Genomic DNA, 10,874 nt, shown 5'->3' with positions numbered 1-10,874 from the left:
TGGGCCAGGGGAGGAGGATGGCCTTAAACCTAAAGCCCTGGGGAGCATCAGAGGTTGTCAAGCAGAGGTGTGACACAGTGCTTCTTCATGAAGGGCACTCTGGGATGTGTGGGATGGACTGGGATCTGAGTAGGCACAAGGGAGTAGGTAGAGGCAGCAGTGAAGGGGCTCCTGCAACACTCAGGTGGGAGACCTGGAGGACTGGCCAGGGAGGTGGCAGTGCAGGTAGAGAGAAAAAGATCTGAGAGAAATCTAGGGGTGAAGGAAGATGATAGAGCTTGGTAACTTGGAAGTGGGGAGTAAAGGGGAAGGAGAGTCAAGCTGATCCCTCCACTCCCACTTGGGGCAGCAGAGTAGCCAGGTGATACCACTGAGCAAGCCTGGGAGCCAGGTGGTGAAGCAGACCTCAGGGGATGATGACAAACTCAGGTGTCTGAAGGAGAGCCATTGAGAACCATCCAGGGGACAGGTGGTGTGCAGATCTGGAGCCAAGGAAAGAAGACAGAGCTGGCTTATGGCTTTGAGATGCCTAGCAGCAAGAGTGGGAGAGTGTGCCCCATAACAGGCACAGACCAGAGAAGAGAGGGAAGCTGAGGGACCTAGGGAAAGCTTGAGCACTGGAGGCCTCATGGAACTAGGAAAGGGGTCTCTAGTGGGTTGGGGTAGGGAATGCCATGTTGAAGGTCACAGAGGGGGTGAGTAAATGAGGATTACCTTGAGTGCTCCACAGGCCTAGTAACCAGAGGGTGACAGGGAGCCTTGGCCAGACCATTTTGATGGATTGGGTGTGAGAACAGGAAAAAAATCAGACCAAGTGGTTTAAGAAGTGTATGGAAGGTGAGGAAGTAGATACCTGGGTGTAGCTACTCTATCATAAAGGGAGGAGACACGGCAGGAGGTTTCCATTCTCACTACATGGGCCTCTCAGAAGCCTGCTTGAGTGTCCTCACAACATGGCAGCTGGCTTGCCCCAGAGGGAGCGATCTTGTCTCCAGACATTTGCACATGCTGTTCCCTTTCCCCAGAGTGAACTTTCTGTGCTTTCCCGACATCACCTAGCTAACTCCTGTTAGTCCTTCAGGTCTCTCTTGAAATGACACCTCCCAGGGAGGCTCCCCTAACCACCACAGTAGTTGAATCCTCTTGTGTTAAGCTTCCCCATTATAACTCTTCTCATGCTAGGAATATGGACACGGATATACTCCCTACTAGAATACAAGACTCTCCTTTGTCAATTGCTATATTCCCAATATGAAACTGTGCTTGATGAGTGCATGAATGAGTGAAGGCAAAGGCCAAGCTGGCTGTGGAGAACTAGCTTTGCAGCTTGCCACTCAGCTCCTCTGGATTAAGCACTGTCCTTGCATTCATTAGAGGGCAGGGGACAGGTCTCTAAAAAGACAGCCTTACCTTCCTTCCCTACAAGGTGTGACTTTAAGCTCACAACACTTTAATGGGAATTTGTTTTGCACAGAGCTCTGGTCTCAGGAATATCCAGTCCAGCCCTTCTTATTATCTAAAAGGCTCAGAAACAGTGACAGGAACAGGATTGCACAGCATGTGGGGCCAGGAATCTGGTTCTCCTTAGTTTTCTTGTGGACATTTGGACAGGCAAGGACAACCTGGGCAAATGCTACCTGCTGGACATGGAGGCTGGGGGCTATGAGCTGGGGAGACCTGGCCTCAGCTTGGCTGGAGGACTGGAAGGGGAGACAGTGAATCATGAGAGAGGTGAGCATGTGGCTCTCCTGTAGAGATCCCTTTATACTTTACTCTTATCTTTACCCCCAGCCAATGTTTCCTTCTATACATGAAGGTTTGAGTGCCCACGGCCATGGTCACTTGCTCATGATGATCTTCAAGTGCATTCTAAAGGGTGGCAAGATGTCATTGGGATGGTGGACTCACTTCCTCTGAATCCTACCAAACTCCCAGGCCTAGCCCAGAGTGGGTGCTGTGGAATAAATGAGTGAATCCATGCATGGGTTATTATAGATGGAGAAAGGGAGACATTCTCAGATTGACATTTACAGATGGCTGAGCAAGTGGCTACCATGTCCCTGTGTACATGGCTCCATACTATTAATGACAAAGCTTCTTCCTCACGTCATGACATAGGCAGCAATTCAGAAGGTCACATGGCCAGCCATATTCTCTCAATTCAAGAGTCAGTCACACACACACCACACACACGCACAAAGAATCACACAGCTTAGTAGAACAATTTCAGGTATGGCTAGTCCATAATTAAGTGAGTGAGGTCATGAGTTGAATGCATGGCAATTGCACCAGGAGGGCATCGAAGCCAGAGCTTATCCATTCTAAGCAGGATGGCCTTGATGGGGCTCTGATAAGGCATGGCTTCCTCAAAATCCAGGCCCAAGAACAGATGACAGACCACTCAGGGGCCCTGTTCAGGAGAAAACTCCTCAACCCCGCAAAGCAATAGCAGGAGACCTATAAACAGTCAACAGGATCTACCATAAGGACTTCCACTTGGCCAACACAGAGAAGACAGCCAGAATATGGTGGGACAGGGAGAGTGTAGGCAGAGAACCCTCTAGCCTCTCTGGACACCATCCCTTCAGAGCAACCACTAAAAATGCTTTACAAAAAGATATACTCAAAAGCACTACAGATAAGTCAAAGTGGAATTCTAAAAATGTTCAAGTAACCTACAGGAAGGAAGGAAAAAAAAAAAAACAGGAAAAAAAAAACCCAGTACAAACTAAAACAAAAAATAAAATGGCAAACTCAAGCCCTAAATATCAACAGTTACATTAAACCTAAAAGATCTAAATATTACCAATTAACTGACAGAGATGGGCAGAGTTGATTATAAAACAGAACCCAACTATATGTGGCCTAGAAGAAATCCCCTTCAAATATAGCAATATAAGTAAGTCGAAGGTTAAAGGTTTGAAAAGGATGAATCATGAAAGTATTCACCAAAGGAAAGCAGAAATGGCTATATGAATATCAAAATAAACTTCAGAGCAAGGAAAGTTCTTGGAGACAAAGAGGGACATTATGTAACAATAAAAGAGTCAATCCATCAAGACGACATAGCAAACCTAAATATGGATGCACCAAACAACAGAGCTGCAAAATATGTGAGCTGACAAATGACAGAACTCAAAGAAGAAGCAGATAAATCTACAAATGCCATTGGAGAGGCCAACACTCCTCTCTCAGCGGACAACTAGACAGCAAATCAGCAAAGATACAGAATGACTCAACACCATCAACCACCAGGATCTGACTGAACACGCCACCCAACAAAGCAGAATACTTGCCCATTGAATTAATATAGATCATATCCTGGACCATAAGAAAACCTCAATAAGTTTAAAAGAATTCAAATCCTACAGAATATTTTCTCTGACCCGAGTGGACTCAAACTCAAAATAAAAAAATAATCCATGAGTCAGAAGGGAACTTTTTAAAAAATCTTAAAACAAACAAACAAATAGTGGAGGGGGTGCCTGGCTGGCTTGTTCGATAGAGATTGTGACTTAATCTTGGGGTTGGGAGTTCAAGTCCTGCGTTGGGTGTAAAGATTACTTTAAAAAAGTCTTTTTTAGAAAGGTGGGGGAAGTGTCAAGGTGGGAAGAAAAGTCCTGCATACCTAGCAAGATAATGGGGCTCCACATCACAGCCAGAGTGGAAATCTAGGCTCTCAAATGGCTTTTGCTGGCAAGGGTGTGGTGGGGCTATTTTCTCCCGCTGTGGCATTTGACCAGAGTAGAATGGTTACTGACCGAAAGTCTTCTGTCTTAATAATCCCCCAACTACATGGTCAAATGATTTTCAGCAAAGATGCCAAGACCATTCAACAGGGAATAAATGATTTTTGACAAATAGTGTTGGGAAAATTGGATATCCAGATATGAAAGAGTGAAGTTGGAATCTTAACCCATACGCATAAACTAACTCCAAATGGATACCAAAGACCAAAGGATAAGGACTAAAACTATAAAACTCCTAGAGGAAAACATGGGGGAAATCTTCGTGACATTGGACTTATTTACCAATGGTTTCTCAGATATGATGACACCAGAAGCACTGACAACAAAAGAGAAAATAGATAAATTGGAATTCATTGAAATGAAACACGACCTCAAAGGGCACAACCAACAGAATGATATAGAGGCAGCCCACACAATGGGAGGAGATATTTGCAAGTCATAGATCTGATGAGAGGTTCATATCCAGAATACATAAGAATACCTACAACTCAACAACAACAACAACAACAACAAACCACCTGATTTTAAAAAACGGGAAGAGGATTTGAAAGGGCGTATTTCCAAAGAAGATATACAAATAGCCAATAAAAACAAACTCCACAGCACTTGTCCTCAGGGAAATGCAAATCAAAACCACAATGCGATACCATCTCGCACCTCTTAGGACAACTGCTATTAAAACAACAACAACAACAACAACCACAACCAGAAAACAAGCACTGGAGATGATGGGGAAACTGGAACTTTGTGCTTTGTTGGTGGGAATGTAAATGGTGTAGCTGCTCTGCTGCGTCATGTCTTCTCAAAAAATTAAATATAGAATTACCATAGGATCCAGCAATCTCACTTCTGGGGATGTACGTAAGAGAATTAAAAGCAGAGTCTTGAACACCAGTGTTCATAGCAACATTATTTACAACAGCCCAAACACAGAGGAAACCCAAGTGTCCACTGATAGGTGTCTAGATGAAATGTGGTGCAGATACACGCAACGGGCTAGTGTTCAGCCTTAAAAAGGAAGGACATTCTGGCACACGCTACGATGTGGTAAAGCCTTGAGGATGATATGCTAAGCGAGATAAACCATTTCTGGAGAAGGATGGTGGTGATGGTTGCACAACAGTGTGAACGTGCTTGATGCCACCAGACTACAAAAATGGTTAAGGTGGCTTATTTTGGGTTATGTATGTTTTACCACAGTTAAAAAAAAAAAGTTTTCTCTCTTGCTATGCTGCCCGCCCCGCCCCCTTCCTGGTCTTGTGGTTAATGAGAGTAGGCTTTTGTTGCGACAATTTTTTGTTTGTGTGTGTGTCCATTGGTGTTGCTGAGTTGTTGACTCTTTTGGTTCAAATCTGGGCTCTATGAAGCAAAAGAAAAAAAAAAAACACCCGGCCAATTCGCCACCATGTGGCACCTCGGTCCCAGGGTCCTTAGCCAGCTGGCCTTCTCTCCACTCTTCAGAGTCCTCTTCTCTTTGTTCTCTCTGCAACGTTCAGGGTTTTTAGTTGTACTCAGAGGGTGGAATAGAAGAAAGAACATCTACTCCATCTTTCCAGAAACAGGAGTCTTGGTCTGCTGTATTCATGTCAGTTGCCCACGTAACGCTGAGACTCACCAAGCATGAACTACTGAATTGGCATCAGAGTCCCAAGTAACCAAGGGCAAGGACTGGGTCTTCCTTGTTTGTGATGAATCTCTGAGCTGAGCACCGTTGATCCTGGTCAGTTCCCACGTGAGGCCCCACACCCCATTGGGTCTTCCATTCAGTCCCTGCCCAACCTCGGTGGCACACGTCCTCAGTGATTCACTGGCCCACTCCCCTGGCCACTCATTTTCTAAGCTTTCTCTTGTTTTCCTCAAGCAAGAGTTCAGACTCACCCCTGAGGGTTCTGGAAGGTTCTTGAAAGCTCCTGAAAAGTAAAGCACACAGCAGCCAAGCCCCTTTCTCCTCCTTCACATAAAAGTCAGCCTCCCCAGGCCCTAGCCCTCTGTTGAGTCTTGCTCCTTTCTTCTGGGTCCTTTTGGGGCCTGTTCATGCTCCCACATTCCCCAATACACATATAATGGCATCTAGCAGGTGGAGAGCAAAACACTGGCCCACTGCTCCAGGTACAATCCTTTCTGAAGCTCTGGGGAGGGAAGTGGTAGCTCTGTGGGTCTTTGGTGTTCCAGGCTGGTGTTCCTTCAAGTCCTCCCAGTTTTTCTTTTCTTTTCCTTTTTTTTTTTTTTTTCCCTAAACATTTTATTGATCTACTCATGAGAGTCAGAGAAATAGTCAGAAGGAGAAGCAGGCTCCCTGCTGGGAGCCTGATATGGGACTTGATCCCGGAACCCCAGGATCACAACCTGAGCCAAAGGCATATGCTCAACCACTAAGCCACCCAGGTGCCCCCTCCCAGTTTTTCAAAAGACTGCTTGCCACCAATCCACAGAAGTGCAATGGAGGCTCAGGGAAGTTACGTGACCTGCCTAAGGTCATGCGCTGGTGAGTGGCAAGGCCCGGACCAGGAGCCAGGTGGCCTGACTTTGAAGCCTAAGCACTTCTGACCTTGTCTTAAGGGACCCAAAAGCTCCCCAGGAGTCTGAGTGTCAGACTGTTACCTGCCCCCAAGGGCCACTCACAGAGCCAGACCTGACCTAAGTCCTCTTGGCTATAACCCCTGTTGTGTAGTTCAGGCTACAGGTAGGTACCATGTGACCTGAACTAAGAGGAAGAGGAGCAAGAAGATTGTTGACATCAGGTTTTCTGAGGGGCTCAGGAGTTGGAAATACCCAGTTGAGTTCAGAGTTAGAACCACCCTTTCCTTTACCAAGCAGTTAAGCTGCCTCAGAGAAAAATGGCTTCGTTGGGGCCTTGGATACCATTCCTGAGAGATGATGGTAGCAGATAATGTGCATTCAGCAAACCTCCTGTCTCTGCTGCCTGGCTGGCTTTGGATGTAGTCCAAGAACTGGTGTGCTGTTGGCCTCCTGTTCCAGCCCCAGCCAGTCCTGGCTGCCCTGGGTGAGGCTTTTAGCTGGGCCGGATTCTTGGGACCTGATTTAATACATACCGAGCTGTTTGGGTCTTCTGTGGAAAAAGAAAAACATTCCCTGGATTTCAGGAACAGTCATCATCCTAATGCTCCTAGCAAGCAGGACCGTGGCAGCCTCAGTGCAGCCAACTTTCCTTGTGGCCTCCCACGTTCCAGGCCACTTGGCAGTCTGTAGGCTGGGTCTGGGAGGTGAGCACTCGTTCTGCTCCACCCATTTCACAGACGGCAAAAGTAGAGGCAAAGAGTGACTTCCATGTAGCCCTGTTTTCATGAAGTACTTCCCGAAAATTTAGGTCCTTCTCTTAGTGTGAACTGTGGACCTAGGAGAGTAGCCAGCACAGAGCTAGTCAGAGCTAGGTACTCAACGACAAGTACCGGTGGAATGAATGAAGGTGGACTTGCTCGTTTCTTCATTGTGATGAGCTTCTATTTTTGATAGTAGCGAGGTGATGGTGTATGACTGGAGCCCTCAGTTCTTTCCAAGGCACTGCAGATACGAAAGAAGAAATAAGAGCCAGAGCAGCAAATAATTACTGTGGTACTGGGCAGTGAGCTAAAAGCTTTCCTTAGAGACTCCTGGGTGGCTCAGTTAGTTAAGCGTCTGCCTTCGGCTCAGGTCATGATCCCAGGGTTCTGGAATCGAGCCCTGTGTAGGGCTCTCTGCTCAGGGGGGCGCCTGCTTCTCCCTCTCCCTCTCCCTCTGCTGCTGCTATATCTCTATCAAATAAATAAATAAAATCTTTAAAAAATAAAAACAAAAGCTTTCCTTGTGTCGTCTCACTAGGACCCCACAGCAATCTTCTGCACTGAATCTTATCATCCCCACTTTATAGATGAGGGAACTGAGGCACAGGAAAGGTAAATCTAATGGGGTGTGTCATTTAGCTGGTGGGCGAAGTCACTGGCTTGCAAATTCCAGGTGTGTGGTCTGACCCCAGCCGGCCCTCCCACTCCCCCGACATGCCTGCAACTGCAGCACAGCTGTCTGGCAGCCAGAATCTGGCTGACAGATAGAAGCTGCAGGAAGACAGGCAAGCATCTAGTAAAGAAGCACTTTCCAGAAGTCAGAAATGTTGGGCTATAGAATGAGCTGCCTTGTAAGGTGGTGGGCATCAATGTGGTGGAATGGTGCAGGAGGATCCAGGTCCCAGAAAAGTCTTGGGACCACGTTAAATCCAGTTGAATCCAATTAAAAACAGATCTGCTGGGGAGACCTTTACAAGAAAAAAAAAAAAAAGGAAAGTGAGGAATGAGAGGCGTTTGCAGTATATCTCTGAGTATAGATGTGTTTCAACTGCAGCTAGAAACGTCTCTGGCACCTGCATCTGAGTCTCTCTCCAAATACTAGGACTCCTGAAACACCAGGGTCCTTGGGGGCAGGTTTTGACCTTGTTTCCGTGACCTAAAAAGGGGAGAAGTGTGGATGGGAGGCCTGGATTTCCACAAGCAAAAGACTCATTCCCTCAAATGTCCATCTGTATGGTGAGATGAGCCTCAGAGAAAGCAACTCACTAGCCCAGGGACACACGGCTCACGCACAGCTCAGCTGGGGGACCTGGGAGGGACAGAGCCTGGTTGGAGGGGGCGGGGAGCTTGCCCTTATGCAGTCCCAGGAAGCCTCGGAGGTGGGGCTGAGCTCCCTTCTGGTATCCCCTCTCCCTCCAGGTCACCAGGGACTGGCTCTGGACCCTGGAATAGGGTGGTGAGAACATTCTGGCCTCCAGTTTCTTTCTTTCTTTCTTTCTTTCTTTCTTTCTTTCTTTCTTTCTTTCTTTCTTCTTTCTTTCTTTTCTTTCTTTCTTTCTTTCTTTCTTTTCTTTCTTTCTTTTTCTTAAGATTTTATTTATTTATTCATGAGAGACACACAGAAAGAGGCAGACACACAGACAGAGGGAGAAGCAGGCTCTCCCGGGGAGCCTGATGCGGGACTCCGTCCGGGACCCAGGGATCACGACCTGAACCAAAGGCAGATGCTCAACCACGGAGCCACCCAGGCATCCCTGGCCTCCAGTTTCTTTCCTGCTGGAGCATATTAGGCTCAGGTTTGGTTGAGAGCGGGTGCCTGGCTAGGAGTGGGGGGTTGGGCACACGTCTGGCCCATTGCTGCCCTCGAGAGACCAAGTCGAGGTCCAGGCGGCGCCTGGGCTCATCCTGGAGGCAGTTTTGTGGTTGGTAGACGCCTGCTCTGTCAGGCCAGGGCTCTGAGTCTTTTCCACCCAGCCTTCTTTCAGCTCTTCCTGTACTTTAGGAGAATAATCAGATTATTCTATGCTGTGGCTCTGTCCCCTCCAGGCTGAAGGGTGACCTGGCATCTGGACGACAGGGAGGATGAATCTTTTGGGATAGACCAATGGCAGAGGGGGCCTGGGTGGTGGGACCTAATGGTGGTCACCACTAATGGTGGTGGCGGTATCGAGTACGGCCCAGTTCTTGCTCACTCAGGACCCTTCCATCCGGGAGACTCAGGCAGGCTGGGGTGGAGGCCCCACGGGTATCATTTCACAGGCCAGGAAGCTGTGCGTCACTTGCCTGAGGTTGGGCTTCTGGCGAGCGACAGGCTGGGAACTAGACCTGGTCAGAGGGCTCGTAGGCCTGTGATCTTAACACCGCACGACAGTGCTCTCTTCCCATGGCAGGACACTGCCTGGAGCTTTGCCACCGGGCCCCGGGTACCCGCTCGCAGTGCCTCACCGGTGCCCTGAGCATCAGAGGTGGGCATGGGGCTCAAGCAGCCCCCTCCTTCCCAGAAGGGCTGCTTACCCTCTTCCATCTGCTCCTCCTAAGTGGAGGCCTGTGCCCTCCCCAGACATCCCTGCTGTCAGAGGGGAAGGGCCCATGGAGAGCACCTTATGTCTTGTTTGATGAACAAAAACCCTGCAGCCCAGAGAGGGCAAGTGGCTTGCCTGGGATCACAGAGCAAACTGGGGGCAGAGCTTGTGTGGAACTTGGGCATCCTGGCTCCCAGGCGTGCACACACACGTGCTTGTGAGCGGGGCCTCCACACTTCCCTTCTTCCAAAGATGTTAAATGTCAGAGGGACATTGTCCAGCTGTTTAAACATTCCAAGCTCCTGTGAGACTGAAGTCTGTTGGTGGGGATGGAGATGGTTCCCAAGTGTCCCCCACTACCCACCAGAGGCACCAAGTCTAGAAATAATGTTCCACCAGTTCTCTGGCGTCCTGCTACCCCTAATCCGGAGAGTGAGGCGGTGATGAGAGCAGAGGTCTTGCTTTCCTTCCAGCGGACACCTGCTGGAATGCAGGGAGCACTCTTCTATTTTGGGGGGGGGGGCCGCCACCAGCCTCAGTTTCCCCATCTGTGGCAGTGGCTCCGTGCCCGGCTTGTTGGACACGCACGGAGAGGGGAGAGGCCAGGGCAGAGAGCGCTGTGCAGGGAAGTCAGCAATCGTGTCCGGGCCCTCCGTCCCCACAGGGCCAGCCCGGGCCTCTCACTTCCTTGGAGTAAGCGCTCTCCGTGCGCCGGGGAGCCAGCGACCTCAAAGGCGGCCGCCAAGGGGCCCTGACATCGCGGGGAACAATGTCGCCTGTTTACCTGACAGATTGTCCGCTTTCTTTTCATCTCCGAGGAAAAGGGCTCCCGCTGGGAGCCGCTAATCCCAGAGTAAACAGATGACCTCGTGGTGCTTTGCTTCCGGAGGTGGGGTGCGGAGCGAGCGCCCCGACTGTGCAAACAGATCCCGGAGGCGGCCGCGCCTGCGGGGGCGGGGCCGGGGGCGGGGCGGGGCCGGGGGCGGGGCCGGGGCCGGGGCGGGGCCGGGGCCGGGCCGGGGTGGGGCGGGGCGGGGCCGGGGTGGGGCCTGCTCCCGCGCCGTCTGTGGTGTCGCCCTGAATGCCTAGAAGCTCAAAGGCAGGGGCAAGAAGAGGTCAAAGCCAATTTGCAGGGCCAAGGGCGGGGGAGGAGGGAAGGGGCCAGGCCGGGCAACGGGGAGGCGCGACCTTCACCTGGATACGACCCCTGTGGCCCGTCCCCAGCTCTTCTGGCGGTGCGGCGGGCGCCTCTCTGAGCCTCAGTTTTCCCGTCTGGAAAGCCGGGAGGAGGACACCGTCTCTCAGGGCTGTTGCAAAATAGG

The 10,874-nt window shown here is 49.9% G+C and overlaps 2 long non-coding RNA genes across 3 annotated transcripts in view; one reads left to right on the top strand and one right to left on the bottom strand.

Annotated features, from left to right (window-relative positions):
- LOC112647852 (uncharacterized) overlaps window positions 1-10,874 on the top strand; it is a 53,452-nt gene that overhangs the window by 11,067 nt on the left and 31,511 nt on the right. The window lies entirely within an intron of this gene.
- Window positions 4,647-10,485, bottom strand: LOC112647853 (uncharacterized). The gene is made up of 2 exons (XR_003128534.3): window positions 10,337-10,485; window positions 4,647-7,271 (listed from the first exon to the last, which is right to left on the bottom strand). It is a non-coding gene; the product is annotated as an uncharacterized LOC112647853 (long non-coding RNA).

This window comes from Canis lupus, chromosome 19 (assembly GCF_003254725.2).
Source record: "Canis lupus dingo isolate Sandy chromosome 19, ASM325472v2, whole genome shotgun sequence".
In the NCBI taxonomy this organism is placed as follows: domain Eukaryota; kingdom Metazoa; phylum Chordata; class Mammalia; order Carnivora; family Canidae; genus Canis; species Canis lupus.
The sequence above is the reverse complement of the archived record's forward strand: the minus strand, read 5'-3'. Positions and strand labels throughout refer to the sequence as shown.